Source organism: Miscanthus floridulus, chromosome 3 (assembly GCF_019320115.1).
Source record: "Miscanthus floridulus cultivar M001 chromosome 3, ASM1932011v1, whole genome shotgun sequence".
Classification (NCBI taxonomy): Eukaryota; Viridiplantae; Streptophyta; class Magnoliopsida; order Poales; family Poaceae; genus Miscanthus; species Miscanthus floridulus.
This window is the reverse complement of record NC_089582.1, coordinates 82,845,289-82,863,129: the sequence shown is the minus strand read 5'-3', so window position 1 is coordinate 82,863,129 and position 17,841 is coordinate 82,845,289. Positions and strand designations below refer to the sequence as shown.

The 17,841-nt window shown below is 41.9% G+C and overlaps 1 long non-coding RNA gene and 1 pseudogene across 1 annotated transcript; both read right to left on the bottom strand.

The window, feature by feature from the left end:
• Positions 1–10,940: 10,940 nt before the first annotated feature.
• On the bottom strand, positions 10,941–14,410 carry LOC136543947 (uncharacterized; annotated as a pseudogene).
• Positions 14,411–14,445: 35 nt separating this feature from the next.
• Positions 14,446–15,525, bottom strand: LOC136546007 (uncharacterized). Its single transcript, XR_010781211.1, has 3 exons — positions 15,323–15,525; positions 14,954–15,195; positions 14,446–14,558 (listed from the first exon to the last, which is right to left on the bottom strand). It is a non-coding gene; the product is annotated as an uncharacterized lncRNA (long non-coding RNA).
• Between the last annotated feature and the right edge of the window lie 2,316 nt (positions 15,526–17,841).

Here is a 17,841-nt window from a genome sequence, read left to right as displayed (position 1 = left end):
ATCAAAATCTTCAACATAGTCATGGTGAGCTCAAGAGAGTAGCTCTCATTTTGTGGATTTTCCCCAAAGTGATTAATGTGTAGTTTTTTACGGAGGTTGGAAATGATGGAGGCTTGGATGGAAAAAGAGTTGGATCTTCGATCCTTTGACTATGGAAGCTCTTAGTCTTAGAGCCAAGGATCTCTACCTCAATCTCAAGGTTTATCCCTTATCTCATGAGTTTGGTTTGATTCCTAAGCCCTAAGCCACACTTAGTGAAACTAGCTTATAACATAGGCATAGTGAGCCTAGTAAGCCACCTAAACTACCATAGGAATGTTTGGCACATGCAAGATGCACCACTCCACAAATCTAAGTTTGAAGCCTAGGATTTCCCTAGAGCATAGGTTATGTCGCCCGTGTGATGGAGTGTCCGTCAACTCGATGGAGTGTCCATCAACCCTTAACAAACCACTGAGGAACCTTATCCCCTATCAGCTAAACACAGCGGAGCATCTACGGTACTTCATGAAGAGTCCACTAACCCATGTAGAGAGAAACATAAGTATCAGAGAGCACCTAATAGTACAACAGAGCGTCCGTCGTTCACGGCAGAGCATCCATTGAATTATAGGAATAAATACCCAACAACTTGAGAGCACCTAGTTCGTACTAGAGAGTCCGTCAGCTGATCAGACTATCCGATGTGGGCAGAGAGCCCTAGAATTACCTAAGTCCCAGAACCTATCGGAGTCTCTGTGAACTCCATGTAGCATCCGCCAGTCACTGGAAGAATGAGCTTGCATAAGCAACCTACCTGAGTAACCAACCAACAACCAAGAGTGCTTAGCCATATCCAATGTAGTAGTAGAGCCATAGTTAGATGTCTCTCTCTAAATCCTAAAGTAGTAACCTAATCCTATCCACCCATGTTCCTCCTCATCATTTTGATCATTGATGTATCTCTTCGTCAACCTCTCATATTCTTTCAGGATTGTTTCAGATAAGGCACGTGTATAAGTCATCATCGTCCGCCTCGAGATGCTAGATCGGCAGCACCATCAGGCAGGCACCCCACTATTATGAACCCAACTTTGGATACTTATCATGTCGCATTATGAGTTATGCATTGCATGTAGAGTTGGATAATGAACTCTTTCACATAAAACTTAGAGTAACCCTTTAATCTGTTAGAAGCCTCTCATCTTAACAATGGGAATGGGAACGCTTAATGCTTATTGCTTAGTTGCTTGGGCTCACGCGTGATCGTTAACTTGTTTTGCAGGAGCATCGTAGATTGATGTGAGCTGAGTCTCCATCACTGTCGCCTAGTAGCATCAGGGAAGGGTGAACCCAAGCGTGCAGCAAGTTAACTCCAAAGCCTTGTTTGAGTGATCTTGAGTGACCAACCTTAGAAAGGGTATAGGATCTCATCCATTGGTTGGACTAGGACATGTAATTCATGTAAACTTCTGTTATAATTTACCCAGTATAAGATGTTTTGAGCATTATTCATTAGCCTATGTTGGTTCGGTATGTGAACTATCATATGGCACTCAACCTGATCCTGAAGAGGAGTTGCTTAGTGCGCTCCTAGGGGCCTCGAAGTCCTAAATTCGATGACCCCAACAATAAGCGGGTATCGGAGCAATGGTTGGCTCACATGCATAATCCACCTACCCAACTCTCAATCTAGGGTTAGACGCTAGAAGTTAATAGTAACCCTCTTCTGATTAGTTTGCTTTAGCCATTCACCTATGTCAGTTAGAGAGTTAATCATCTAAGCATTTTCAAAAAAGGGGGCAAAAGGAGTTTGGTAAAGTTGTGAACGTTAACCTGGGGTGGGAATAATAAGATACCCCAAGTGAGAAGTTGTCTGCCGTAATTGCCTTACGCATAGTATGCCTTGGCGGTAGGATAGTTCGAGAGAATGTTAGTGGTCCCTATCTCTCTTATCCTTGGAAGATTATCTCATACGTGCTCTCCAATTTCTCTAGAAGCCTAAGAGTAGCCTCTTATCCCTTATCATATCATCGAAGGAAGTTTGGCAGAATCTCCCCAGCATTCTAACCTTATCATGTGACCTTAGTAATAACAACAAGTAGATGAAGGCCATGCAAGGTGTAAACATCCATAGGGACAAGGACAACAAAGAATTGACCTGACTACAAATGCCAGTTACCAAGAGTTCGACAACTGAGCAAAAGAAGTTTAAGGCGCCTCAACCTTGCCACGATGGACGCGTCACCAACAAGTTACTTGTTTCTACCACAACATAGGACCAACACAAATGCAACACCAAGCCCTAAGAACAGTTAATAGAAAGGTTTGAAAGTTAGACACGACAGGTAGAAACCAAGGTCATCAGAGCTTCCCACTGATCAAGTAGACGGTAATCAAGTGGAAACATCAACCCTGAGATCCACCCCAGCGAGAAGCACCATGACCACGATTCCGATGTTGACCACGATGAGCAGAAGGCCCAACAAGGGAAGCACCTATAGGAAGTAGACGGGTAGCTCAGGTTAAAGGAGTAGAAGTTTTATCTACAGAAGACAAGCCTCGAGACCTACTTGAGAATTTAGGACCTCTCAAGAATATGGTAAATGGAATCAGCAAGAACTCAAGGGAAATAAAACCAGAAATCACCTACAGCAGCGAAGCTGGAAGCAGAAGCATCACCATACGTCCTCAACAAAGAAGGCACCATTGTAGGTGGCACCGGACGGCCATAAAGAACCACCTCTGATGGGACCGACCCTGCGCTAGCACATGTAAGTAATAGGAAGTCAAAATACTATCCCAAGTAAAGTAGAAACGAGGACTGTGCTGTATAAAAGGAAAGGGAAAATTTGGATGTACCTGGAGAATGGAGCCTTGGAACCCCTAGTGCCATAGGAGATGAATCTCGTGACAAGTAATGCTCCTAACCAGGGAATGGTATGTAGACACCATGAGTGACCTCACAAGCACCACAGAAGTCCCTAATGGTGCATAACTTGAGAGCCATGATGTATGGCTAGAGGATCAATGGAGCATCCACGTCCCTCTTACACTCAAGCAACTAGTTCACCATCTAGTCCAACATGTTGACCGGTTTGCCAAACAGCACGACATTGACTATCTCCATGGAAGGACACTCCATGGCAAGATCATCCCACTAAATAGTAGGCACGATGGTATGCCTTAGGATCTCAAGAATCACCTTGGGAAGCCTCCTCAAGTTTCCCCGAGGACCATACTCGGTTGTCTCAGGATAGCGAAAGCAATCTACCTCATCAGCCCTCAACTTTGGAAGATGGGAAACTAATTTGCCCTATTTCATACCATGATAACTCAACTGTACCACAGCCACAAGATCTTTGAAGGTAGCTTTGAACTTGGATGTGCCAGTCATCCACATGAGCTTTTCCTTATTGGCACGGACCTCCAAGGTGGCATAGAACTACTGAATGACAGCCTCATTCCAGTCCTGTCAGAACCCCAAGATCTTTGCCCAGCCCATAGCCTTGAGAGAGGCAACTAGACTATTCATGTAATAGAAGATCTCAAGACAGGGCCAACTCAGCCATTGTTGTTCGGTATGCATTGGCCTCATGTCGATGCCACAACGATACAACCTGTACTGACTAAAGGTCTCAAAGAAGGGAGTTAGAGAATCCCTTGCTTGTCCAAAGTGCCTGGACAATGCCCATTTGCTGAACTTAGCTACAACCCAGTGGTAGCGATCCCTCAGAATGGCAGCCATGTCCATTGGAAGACCCCTTCATCGTCATTCTCATCCGAGGAAAGCAACCCGGACATCCTCTCCACCCGATTGCTCAGACCTACATCGGACCTACATCAAACAAAGGGAATCAAGGATTAATGACCTGTAGATATCCAAGGGAAGCCAGAGCCAAACAATCCAAAGAAGACAAACCATGACCGATCAGAGATGGAACAGAACAAACAAGGAAGGAAATCTTGAGCGAAGGTGAATACAAGTGCAAAAGCCTAGTAGCAGCATAATCTACAACATGTATACAAGTTATACCATATGAGTAGAAAACATCCACAAGCTTGGGTAATAGATTGGAATAAGTCAGAATAGATTCAGTACTGAACAGGTACTGATGAAGTACCTGCTATGTCCATGGACCATCCGGTATGCAACCAGGAGAAGGCATAATTATATCAGAGAGTAGTTTGTCAGCACTGGAACATTTCGCTAGATTACCAGAACATTCTGTCAAACCCTAGAATGGACACAGAGAACACCAGCTGCTACTGACTAACCCTTGGAGCATCCATGAATCGTATAGACTATCCATCAAGAATGTAAATAGTATTAAAGGATCTATCCGCAAGCAACCTAAGTTACCGGAACCCTCCGCTAACCCAATAGATTATCCAATAAAGTCGCGAGCGAGGACTGTGAACCCAAAAACCACAAGAACAAGGAACCCTCGAATCTTCTCAATCAAGCAACGCTACTTCATCAAAGCAACACCAGTGTACCACCAAAGGTACCCACCCAAATCCCTAAACCGACTTGACACTAACCCTAACCAATTCATGGATTGGAGTAACCCTAACTTGGAACCAAAGGAGAAGCAAGGTACAAGGGACAAAGGAAGAGTAAAACCTACCTCCCCACCATGATGAGCACATGTGGGAGCCTTGGAACCACCCGCAAGTGACTAGAACACATGCTTAGACATGGGGATGATGTAGGCGGCGATGGCATGGGCGACAACGGTGTGCTCAAGGAGAAAAAGGAAAGAATGTGACCTCACTACCCCCTATTGGGCTATTTATAGCCCGAAGACTAACGGAGAGTCCACCAACGACATAGACCATCCACCAATTAGATAGCTAAACCACTGAGAAGATGTTAAGTTTCTCAGAGCTGACGGATCATCCGTCAAGTGGACTGGACTATCTGCTCAAAGACAGAAATGCCCCAAGGTTTGGTTGTATGGAAACTTGAAGGATCCATTGGAATTCTAACATTAGATGAACTCGAGACATAGTGAAGGATGCCCTCTAAGAGCCCAAGAAGGGAGAAAATCCCTCCAACTTGAAGATCTAGAAGAAAGATAATTGTCTCTCTCTTTGGTAACCCTTGAGCAGGAAAGGCCATTAGAAAGCAAGAGCAGGAGTCATAATGCATAGATGGGAACCCCAAACTTTCCCCGAGTGCAATTCCCAGTAGTACCTTGGGAAAGCTCGAGGATGAGCTTTTTCTAAGGAGGGAAGAGTTGTAACGACCCAAGTCCGTTGCAACCTAGGCAACCATTTTGACTAGCAAAAGGAGTCAGCTATCGACCATCCATGCAGACTTGCAATGTGCAATGTGATGCCCGACATCAAGAAACCACTAAAGCACCTTGTGAGAAACCCTGGATAACCATGGTTAAGCTCATATTTGGATTGGAAGAGAACTTCTACATGGATTAGCAATCCTCCTACTGACATCATCAACACCCAATCACCCCCAAGAACATACCCTACCATGATGCCATGGTCATCGATGACATCCATTCAAGGACTTAGTCAATTCAGCAAAGATAGGGAACATAGGACTGTCTGCCAACATACCGGACCATTCGATAGGAGTTAGGACAGAACAGAGTTAAGTGAAATTAAGTTGTTTCTTATTTATGGACCTAGACCCACATGTCAATATGAGTTGTGACACCTCACCAGCTAAAGGAGCACTCTCGCACTCACCCTCTCACTCCTCCACTCATTTGCAAACATCCTCTCTCTCTCTCTCTCTCTACCTCTCAAGAACAAGGAAGAACCCTAGAACTAGAGAGAGAAAGGAATGGAGAAGGGATTGAAGAAGGAGAGAAGGAAGAAGAAGAGAAGTATCAGCTCCTTCCCATGGATTCCATCAACATCTTCAACATAGTCATGGTGAGCTCAAGAGAGTAGCTCTCATTTTGTGGATTTTCCCCAAAGTGATTAATGTGTAGTTTTTGATGGAGGTTGGAAATGATGGAGGCTTGGATGGAAGAAGAGTTGGATCTTCAATCCTTTGAATATGGAAGCTCTTAATCTTAGAGCCAATGATCTCTACCTCAATCTCAAGGTTTATCCCTTATGTCATGAGTTTGGTTTGATTCCTAAGCCCTAAGCCACACTTAGTGAAACTAGCTTATAACATAGGCATAGTGTCCGTTAGCTTGACGGAGTGTCCATCAGCCCTTAAGAAACCATTGAGGATCCTTATCCCCTATCAGCTCAACACAGTGGAGCATCCATGGTACTTCATGAAGAGTCCGCTAACCCATGCAGAGAGCAACTTAAGTATCAGAGAGCACCTAACAGTACAATGGAGCATCCATCATTCATGGCAGAGCATCCGTTGAATTATAGGAATAAATACCAGCAACCCAAGAGCACCCAGTTCATACTAGAGAGTCCGTCAGCTGATTAGACTATCCGATGTGGGCAGAGAGCCCTAGATTTACCTAAGTTCCAGAACCTATCGGAGTCTCCGTGAACTCCATGGAGTGTCCACCAGTCACTGGAAGAATGAGTTGCGTAAGCAACCTACCCGAGTAACCAACCAACAACAAAGAGAGCTTAGTCATATCCAATGCAGTAGTAGAGCCATAGTTAGATGTCTCTCTCTAAATCCTAAAGTAGTAACCTAATCCTATCCACCCACGTTCCTCCTCATCATTCCGATTGTCGATGTATCTCTTAGTCGACCTCTCATATTCTTTTAGGATCATTTCAAGTAAGGCACGTGTATAAGTTGTCATCGCCAGCCTTGAGATGCTAGATCGGCAGCACCATCAGGCAGGCACCCCACTATTATGAACCCTACTTTGGATACTTATCATGTTGCATTATGAGTTATGCATTGCATGTAGAGTTGGATAATGAATTCTTTCACATAACACTTAGAGTAACCCTTTAATCTTAACAATGGGAATGGAAATGCTTAATGCTTATTGCTTAGCTGCTTGGGCAACAGTAGAAGTCGAGCATGAGAAGGGAACTCATACTCACGTGTGTAGGATGCTACACCTAGACAATTAACTACTAAAACTAGTGAGGGTACAACTTGACTCATCTTACTAATCTAGCTAAGGAATAATATCCCTAATATGATAATCTTGATGATAACTTGGATATCTTGCTCATGCAAGGGTTAGGACATCATGAGTGTGGTATCTCAGACGACATAGCTCTTGGAGCAGTAAGGACCATGTATTGGGATACGTAAGTCTGAGTAACCACCCATACAGACCACATGTCATGGATGGGGTCAACAAGCCAAGCAACTAGTTGCGACCTATTTATCCGTGAAACTGGCAAGGGGGTGGCGTCGGTCGGGAATGTCTAGGACATTGACCGGGAACCTAGTCAAACCTTTCGTCGAACACTCGGGATGGATTACAGAAAGGATGGAGACGTGAGGCAACCCTTATCTATGGTGCACGAGATATGGAGGTTCATCCCGTTTCTCTGTGTGGTACAGTTGTACACCTCTATAGAGTCTTGAAAGCCTGGAGTCCTTCGAGACAGAACTATTTGGTTGTTCTTTCTTTCTATACCCATGGTAGAATGGATTATGGACTATGAGCACCTTTGTTATAATAACAAATGCTTTAATTCTAATGTTGAGCATGGCATATCATTTTCTTAATGAACATCATTGCTTTCTGCACTCATACAAATGCCTGATAACCACTCTATGCATCCACCAAATATTATATGTTGGAATTAAGTCCTGCAAGTATGAAATGTACTCATGGCACGGCCGTTAAGTTGTTTTGTAGGAGCACCATAGATTGAAGTGAGCTGAGTCTCCATCACCGCTGCCTAGTAGCATCAGGGAAGGGTGAATCCGAGCGTGCAGCAAGTTAACTTCAAAGCCTTGTTTGAGTGATCTTGACTGACCAACCTTAGAAAGGGTATAGGATCTCATCCATCGGTTGAACTAGGACATGTAATTCATGTAAACTTTCTCTTGTAATTTACCCAGTATAAGATGTTTTGAGCATTATTCATTAGCTAGTGTTGGTTCGGTATGTGAATTGTCGTATGCCACTCAACCTGATCTTGAAGAGGAGTTGTTTAGTGCGCACCTAGGGGCCTCAAAGTCGTGAATTCGACGACCCCCGTGACATCATGGACATCTCAAACCTATTCGTCCTAATCCTACTAAATTCATCACAAAAAGCTACATTAGTACTACCAAATATTATGTCATCAATATATATTTGGCAAGCAAAGATAACATTATTGACTTTGTGAGTAAATAAAGTAGCATTGGTCTTTCCTATCTCAAACACTTGTTTGAGTAGGAAATCCTTCAAGCAATCATACCAAGCTCTAGGGGCTTGTTTGAGCCCATAGAGCGCCTTGTCGAGCTTGTAGACGTGGTTGGGATACTTGGGATCTTCAAAGCCTGGTGGTTGCTCTACATACACCAACTCGGATTGGGGGCCATTGAGAAATGTACTCTTCACATCCATTTGATATAGCTTGAAATCATGATGTGTGGCATAGGCAAGTAGAATATGAATTGATTCTAGACTTGCCACTGGTGCATAGGTCTCCCCAAAATCCAAGCCTTCAATTTGAGTGAATCCTTGAGCCACCAACCTTGCCTTGTTCCATGTCACCACGCCATGCTCATCTTGCTTGTTCTGAAAGACCCACTTGGTTCCAATCACATTTTGCTTGGGCCTTTCCATCAAGGACCAGACTTCATTTTGAGTGAAGTTGTTCAACTCCTCTTGCATGGCTATCATCCAATCCAGATCATCAAGTGCCTCTTCCACCCTACGAGGTTCCTAAGGAGAAACAAACGAGCAATGTTCACAAAAACTTGCTAAACGAGAACATGTTGTTACCCCTCATCGAATGCTCCCTAATATGTTATCAATGGGATGATCCCGTTGAATGGATTGATGCACTCTAGGATGTGTCACTTGAGTTGATCTTTGGATGGGGCCATCATCTTCATCATCATGGTCATGATCGATTGGAGGATCAACACTATGGTCTTGTGGAGGGTTGTCTTCACTTCTTTCTTGATTGTTGAGTTGAGGTCGAGCTTGCTCATCACCATAGGTAGCACCATCTTTATGTGAATGACCTTGTGCATCATTTGATCTTCCATCTTGATTATCTTTTGATGCGGAAGCTTCACCATGTTCATTGGATGAAACATGATGAATGGTAGGATCATGATCAACATGCACAATGGTGTCTTCATCTTCATCTTGTGCTTCGATGGGATTTACTTCACCAATGGCAAGCTTCTTGATAGCTTTATGCGGAGCTTCTTCATTGCCTACAATCTCAACATTGACTTGCTCCTTTTGAGAGCCATTGGCTTCATCAAAAGTCACATCTACCATGATTTCAATTAAACCGGTGGTTTTATTGAAAACACAATATCCATGTTCGTTAGTACCATAACCAAGCATGAAACCTTCATCAACCTTTGGTGCAATTTTGAGCTTTTGGATTTCTTGTTAAATATGAAACACTTAGATCCAAAAACTCTAAAGTAGTGCACCTTAGGCTTTTACCGGTTAGGAGTTCATAGGCGGTCTTTTCTCTTTTCTTGTGAAGATACAAGTGGTTGATGGCATGACATGCCGTGTTGACCGCTTCCACCCAATAGTTGGTTGGAGTCTTGTACTCATCCAACATTGCTCTTGTAGCTTCTATGAGCGTTCGGTTCTTCCTCTCCACAACACCATTTTATTGTGGAGTATATGGAACCAAAAACTCATGCTTGATTTCTTCTTCATCAAGAAACTCTTCAATGTTGGTGTTCTTAAACTCCGTCCCATTATCACTTCTAACTCTCTTGATCTTGACATCAAACTCATTTTGGGCTCTTCTTGCAAATTTCTTGAAGATGCCTTGCACTTCACTCTTATCACGCAAAAAGAACACCCAAGTAAAACGAGAATAATCATCAACAATTACGAAACCATATTTGTTACCACCAATGCTTATGTAAGCGATGGGTCCAAATATGTCCATGTGTAGCAATTCCAATGGCCTTTTGGTTGCACTACAAGGTTTCACCCCTGATGCAACAGCCTAAAAGTGTTACAATATACCAAAAATTTTGCAACACAAAAATTTTGTTGGCAAGAGTGGCCATAGTAACCATGGTCTAAAGTTTGCACCACGACTCATTTTGGTGTTGTAATAGGTTTTCGCCTATTGCAACACAATCGAGTGTTGTTGCAACACCATGTAGTGTTGCAAGCCATAGTATAAGCAACCACAGTGGGTGTTGCAATAGTAACATAGCCGGTGTTGCCAGAGATACCTATTGCCACATATGTAAAGAGTGACAATAGGTGCACTAGCAACAAAAATGGTTGTTGTAATAGACCTTATTGCCACGCTTCAATAGCATCGCGATGGACCCTCTGTTGCCATGCTATCTCTGTGGTTGCTATAGGTGGAACCCTCTATTGCCATGACAAATATTTGGTTGCTATAGTTGCCCTCTCTATTGCCACACTATCTATGTGGTTGCCAAAGGTGAAACACTCTATTGCCACGACAAATATTTGGTTGCTAGAGGTAGCCTCTCTATTACCACACCAAACATTGTGGTTGCTATAGGTAGAATCATCTATTGCCACGATAAATGTTTGGTTGCTAGAGGTTGCCTCTCTATTGCCACGATCAATACTTGGTTGCTATACTTGGACCCTCTATTGCCACGCTTACTATTATGTTGCTACAGTTTGGAGACTCTATTACCATGCCCACTGTTTTGTTGGTATAAGGTTTTTTGCCACACCATTTGTTTGCTGCTATAGCATATATTGCAATGCCAAATTATTATGCCGATGGTCCATATTGTAACACGTTGTTTGGCAGCTTCAAACAATAATTGCACACCGAACAATATATGATGAATGAAGCATTTAGACATCTATTAAACCAAAATATGCTTTGTTCGTACAAATCATTAATGAAGCCATCCAATGTCAAACTTAGTCGATAACACACGCACAACTGAAACACATAAGGTATCTGACACACACTAGCTAGTTTGAACATATCAAAATGTAATAAGCTATGTCTAGCACTATAACAATGGTTGGCTTGACATTGACCATCCCATCACTTATGCGCTCCACTCAAACTCTATCTTGCTCCTGGAAAAATCATTAACATTAGTATATGCAATAGGTAAACTGAAATTGTTTTATTTTGGCAACAGCGGCATGGACTGAACCATTTTGAAGGTAAGCAATTTGGAATCATAAATTAAAGAGTAATGGGTCTGCAAATTTGTTGATTCATTTAAAGTAAAATTATCCATCGAAAGACTATATGATCAATTCCTTTTTATTTCTCAGATGACAAACTTTCAGTTAATGAATGATCTTCAGCAATAAAAAATTCCTTCCATGACTAATGTGAGCAACAGCAAGGCAACTTCAGAACAAGCTAATAAAATATCAAGAGACAGTCATGACAGGAGGCACTAGGTGATCTTGGCCAGCACGATTGTTCACAGGCTTAGCAGCAGGTGTTCATGCCAGTTAAAGAAAGGAACAACTGATATCCACTCACAGCAAGCCAAAAGTCTAGACTAATTTAATCAGAGAACCAAACGCAAGCAGCAGCAAGTACGTAATATTTTCAGGCCAAAACAGAATAGCTACCTAACCAATTCGGTTGATAAATATGACACAAAGTAGTAGTAGGAATAGAGATGATAAAGAGATTGGCTTACAAAACTTGCAATCCAAACCCTAGATAATTTGCTTGCATTCTCAGTCATATTGATGAGGAAAATGAAAATAGAAAAAAAAACTACTAAAGACTAATAGATTTTGCTTACATTCTCGGTCATATTGATGAGGAAAACAAAAACAAAAAAACTCCTAAAGACTAGCAGGTTTGCAAATAAAATTGCAGAATTATTCAAAAGTTAAATTACCATGAAAAGGTTATATGATCAAGCCTACAAGTCAATCAGCTAGATACAAAAGACACTCTCGATGATAGAAATATGATCTAGAAATATTCACAGGTAGTGGACTTAAAAAAATCACATGTACAGCTTGTTGATTCCTTTTGGACGATAATGCTCGTTTCTTAGCAGCACTATCCTTCAGTGCTTTTGTAGTAATAAAACTAATTGCCGTATTCCCTCCTTTGTTTTGGATTGTTTGTGACTTGTTCGCAGTACTTCTAGTTGTGCGAGTAGTACTTGTACCTGCCGCAGCGGTAGCTGCGAGTTGTGTTAGTGGCGGGCTTCTACCTAGGTTATCCTACAAATCAATAGTTGGAGGGAAAATTAGGCCCCATACTATGGACTATCACATGACAACAATAAACACTCTTTTGTTCTCAAACTACCTGCTGATGTGATATTTGTTCACTTTCTGTAGTTGTTACATTTCCTTCCACCATGTTTGTTGCAGCAGCAACCTCTGCAATTTGTCACCATCTTTATTAGCCTGCATTTAAATTTTGGTCAGAAAAATCATGAGTGGAGTTTGAAAGTACAAAAATGATGTTGTAAACGCGTTCAAATTTCAGCAAATATGCATAATGTCTACACCAAAACAATGCCTTTGCTGTATATGAGAAATAAACTATTACAAGAATGGTTTGTAGCCAACTACCTAAGCCATTGATTTCAGTTCAACAAACTATCAAAAGATTAAACCAGCGGGCATGTATAGAACCTAGAGACACATAAACACATTATTAACTAAATCTATTGGGCAAGTTAAGATTTTACATTACTATTACCTGTTGTAATGATGCTTGTCCTTGTGCTGCTTGCAACATTGACATAAACTCTTGCCTAAGTGCTTCTCTATCGGCCTCTCTTGCCTTCATCATTTCTTCCATCTGACGCCTATGTTCTTCCCTTTCGGCTTCCCTTTCAGCCTCTTGACATTCAATTCTTTCTTGTAGCTTTGAAAACGCACCCACGAGTGCCGCATCCTGATGGACATGGTACTGGTATTCCTCGGACAATAGCTGCCTTCTAGTTGGGTACCATGCCAAGTATCCATTAGCAAGGATCTTGGTTGATTTGCATTTTCTTGTTTCCTTGTAGGCTGACTGGAAAATCTGGTTTTGCTCCATGTCTGAGATGATGTTTGCATCTCCATTTGTTTCCCTTTCCGAAATTTTGCTGCTTGCATTATCCTAACAAAGAGAGTACAGTAAAAGTTGTTAATTGAAAATGAAATTGTAGGCGTTCACTTTGCATCACTTAATAAGGTTTGTACAAATTGTATACTCACATAGACATCCCTAGATTCTTGGCTTATCCATCGCCCATTCTTACTGTGCGTCAACATAAAAAGCTCCAAATCATTTGGCTCATTACCGGTTACTAGATCCCTCTAATTTGGTAAGAATGTAACAAATTAGCGATATTTCATCATGTAAGGAAGCATGGACATGTGCTTCTGAAGTTATTACTTGCTCATAGCTACACTGAGAAAAAGATTTTGATCCGGTCATATGGTGTATCTTTACATTCTGCCGATTCAGAGAATTCTTGCTGCCAATCCTCTGCACAAGGAGTTGATTCTAAAAGATAGTGCAGTGCTCGAAACATAGCCTTTATTTCATCAAGCGCAATTGGCAAGAATAAAATAAATGTCATCAAACCTGAAATTCTTCACTGCCAAAATGCAACACCGGATAGTGCCAAATTTTACGTGGGACACGCTTCTTATTTGTTGTATTAGCACCACCATCCGCATCGCCCCTCTAATCATGAGCACCGTCGTCGGGCGTTTTCCACCTAGACTCACCACATTTGGGACATGTATCTAGATTTGCATTTTCCTTCTAAAATAACACACAATCCTTCTCACATGGGTCTATCTTTACATAGTACAAGCCTAGATCTTGAACCACCCTTTGCACTTTCTCCATTGTGTTTGGGACACAGTGACGTTTAGAGAGAAACCTTGAGAACAGATTAAGTACCCCCTCCAATGCTCTGTTACTAATACCGTACAAGCACTTAACCTGAAAAAGTTCCACAATAAAAGAGACCTTAGTAGCATCCATGCAACCTAGATACAATTCCTTTTTTCTGCCGCCTGCAATAATTTTAAAAAGATCTTCACATGTTCATTCGGTTGTTCATCATCATTAGTATCTCTAATCTCTCCGTGTATAGCGCCTCTGATTAGGGATCTAACCAAATTAGTGGCACACCACGGTCATCACTCGGTGCGCCTACTTCATTGTCTACTCCAACTTCATGTGGTGCTGCTTCCTTGTCTACTTCTACATAAGCTGCTGGTGGTGCATCATTGTGTACTTCTACATCAGTTGGTCATGCGTCCTCATTGTGTAATCCCACATTTGAACATTTCCCTTCCCTGATAAAGCTTTCAGCAAACCCTCTAGCAAGCAAATGAATCTGAACCACATACCGCGATCTGTATGCCATGCATACATATCTAGGACATGGACACGCAGCAGTTCCACCTCTCGATGTGCCACCAAATGTGATGTCCATAAATTATTAGAGTTTCTCCATCCACTTAGGTGAAGAACGAGGCAAGCGCATCCAACTCCTATCATCACGTGACATTATTCTGCATGATGATGATCACATCAAACAAAAACAAATTAGAATTCTAGCATGCATATATATATATATATATATATATATATACACACACAGGTATCAAAAGTTAGTAAATTGCCTAGTTGAGTACTTGAGATAATGATTATCCACTAAATAGTCTCAACTCTTAGATCAGAATGCGCTAACTGCACGTATGCACTTTGAACCGTATGACTTATGGGATTACCAAATCTTGTCCTCTGAAGAATAAAAATTGGAGGTAAATTCTTTTTGAGCTGAAAACCGTGGAGCATTGCTCGCCAGCTATTTTATTAAAACTGAAGGAACCAAAATACAGAGCATTCTGTTCTAAAGCATGAAATATACAAACAAAAATTATAAATATAGAATAAATTAAATTACCTGGATCGGATGATGCCTGATCGAATTGGACAGAGAGAGGCAATCAGCTAATCGGGCAAGCAGCACATCCCTGGTTCTTGGCAGTTGGCACGAGCAGGCAAGCAGCAGGGCGCGCAGCGCAGGAGGCCAAGACGGCGGAGGCCCAAGCGCAGCGCAGTACACAGCACGCTGGCAACGATTGGCGATGGCCAATGCCCAATAGCCGATTGATCAAGGAAGGCAGGAACTACGAAGCTAGGGAACTACCTATATACAAAGGCAGCAAACAGCGCCAAAGGAGAGGAAAAAAAAATGGAGGTAAATTAAACATTGGTTATTTTTGGTAGATCAACAAAGGGAACTAGGAGCAATTGGGCAAACGAACGGTACCTGGAACACCTGATGTGGACTCGTCGCTTGCGTAGACTATGTCGGAGTCACGTACGTGGCTATGTGAGTTGGGCTGCCGGCGACGTCGCAACAGCCGACGACCACGCAATGGAGCGGCGATTGGATCACCGCAATGGAGCGACTCGGCGAGAAACAATTGAACCACGCCAAAATCACCGAACGTCCGATCGATGGAGAGGAGCGGCAACGGCGTGCGGAACTCAGAAGGCAAACCTCTCCTAGGTTTTTTTTGACCAGGTCCTTTTTTCTGGCGTGCGTAACTCAGAAGGAAACCTCTCGTAGGTTCCTTTTTTTTTGACTGGGTCTCGTAGGTTCCTGTTACGAGTTTTTTTTTAAGGCATACCTGTTATAGATTCGATGGGCGTTTTTTTAGAAAACGGAGTATACATGTATAGGATTAGACCCCTTGCTTACTATTATTTTCTATTATTTATTAGCTTTCTATTATTTTCTAAAATGATGAAAACAGCTTACGAGTATTAATTAAATAAACAAAGTAAAATATTATGTAGGTCGCTATAGGCGTGGGAAAAATTCGTGACAACGTGCAACACATGTGAACATATCTAGTACCAGATGATATATATGGGGTTAGTCCCTTAGGGCTGGGCCTGGCGTTCTAGGAGACGACACATCTAGGGCACCGGCCGAAGGCCGCTAGCTGGGCGCGCCCGATCCAGATGACGATGATCGATTGATGGGGAGAGTCGCATGCATCTCTAACCAACATAATGCTCACATATGATGTTGGGTCCTAGCTAGACAAAGAAAGGCCCACCAAATACTTTAGTCTATAGCAATACAAAAAAAACCGTGCCAATAGTAACATGATATTGCATCCATTTAGGACTGTAGTTGCAATAAGTACCTAACAATTGCAACGCCACATAAGATTATTGCAACCCCAAAAACCGTAGCAATAGGAACATGCTACTGCAACCATTTTCGAATTCTTGTTGCAATAACCACCTAGCAATTGCAACACCACTGAAGATTATTGCAACACAGAATAACAATGGCAATAGTTACAAGCAAAAGCAACCAAATCCAATATACTTGCAATAACACCAAGTAATTGCAACAAAAATCAATACTAATGCAACTCCAAAGCGCCGTGGCAATAACACAAACTAATCGCAACACAATTCTAAAATGGTTGAAGTAGCTGACTCCTGTTGCAATGACAAACCACACATATTGCAATACATTTAGTCCGTTGCATTATAGGCTTATATTGCAATCATTTTATGGAAAGGTTGCAATACGACCCCCTATGGCAACCAAATTAGTGGTGTTGCAATCGTGTGGCGTGGCATTAGGAGGAAATCCTTTTAGTATTGTCACAACATTCTTGACGGAATGTTTAGCTCCAACTTGCTTTTCGGCTTGGCATGCACTACAAATTTTATTTTTCTCAAAAGAAATATTTGTTAGTCCAAAGATGTGTTAGCCCTTTTGAAGTTTGGTCAAGTTCCTCATCCCAACATGGGCAAGATGGCGATGTCATAGCCAACCCATGCTAGATTTTGACATTAGACAAGTCTCAGGATTTACTCTATTTGATGTTAAATCAACTAGATAGAGTTTTCCTTTTTAATGACCCGTAAATGCAATAGAGGAATCCTCCCTTCTATAGACTTCCACACCCTTATCCATAAAGAGACAATTGTAACCCATTTTACAAAGTTGTGAAATGGACAACAAATTGTATCTCAATGAATTCACAAGTAAAACATTAGAAATGGAATTATCTTTTGAGAAAACAATTTTACCCAAACAGAGAACTTCTCCTTTTTCATTGTCACCAAATACAATGTTTCCATTTTGGTCATGACTAGGTTGGAATGATGTGAACATGTCCTTCTCTCCAGTCATATGATTGGTGCATCCACGATCCAACACCAAACTTGTTCCATCGGAGGTGTATTCCTACAAAGACAAATCAAGCTTTTGTTTTAGGTACCCAAAAAAATTTTGGTCCTAGGGGGTTAGTCACATAAAACTTGGGCACCCAAACACTGCTCATAATCTCCTTCCTCTTGTGGGCACCAACATACTTCACCACGATCTTGCCATCCTTGCCCCCAACAACACATGTAATCAATAGCATAGCATCGTGGGAGTGGTGCTTGTGGCTTGGGGGCCTCTACTTGCTTTGTCTTGTTTGTCTTGTCACTTGTAGGTGCAACCTTGAGAATGTAGACCTTGTTGTTTGCCTTGCATATGAGCTCATCAAGGGCAACACCCTTGTTGAACTTTACACAAGGCACACCATTGATCATGTTCCTTCCATTGGTCTTCCCATCATACCTATTGTAGCCAATGCCTTCCTTGATTGATGGGTGCCTTGATGACTTGAATATGGTCTTATTGGATTGCTCTTGACACTTACACCCATTCTTCAAGATCATCTTCAACCTATGTATCTCCTTGTCTTTCTTCTCTAGCTCAATAAGGTTAGTTGCATATGCATTTATATTAATTTTATAGCATCTTTT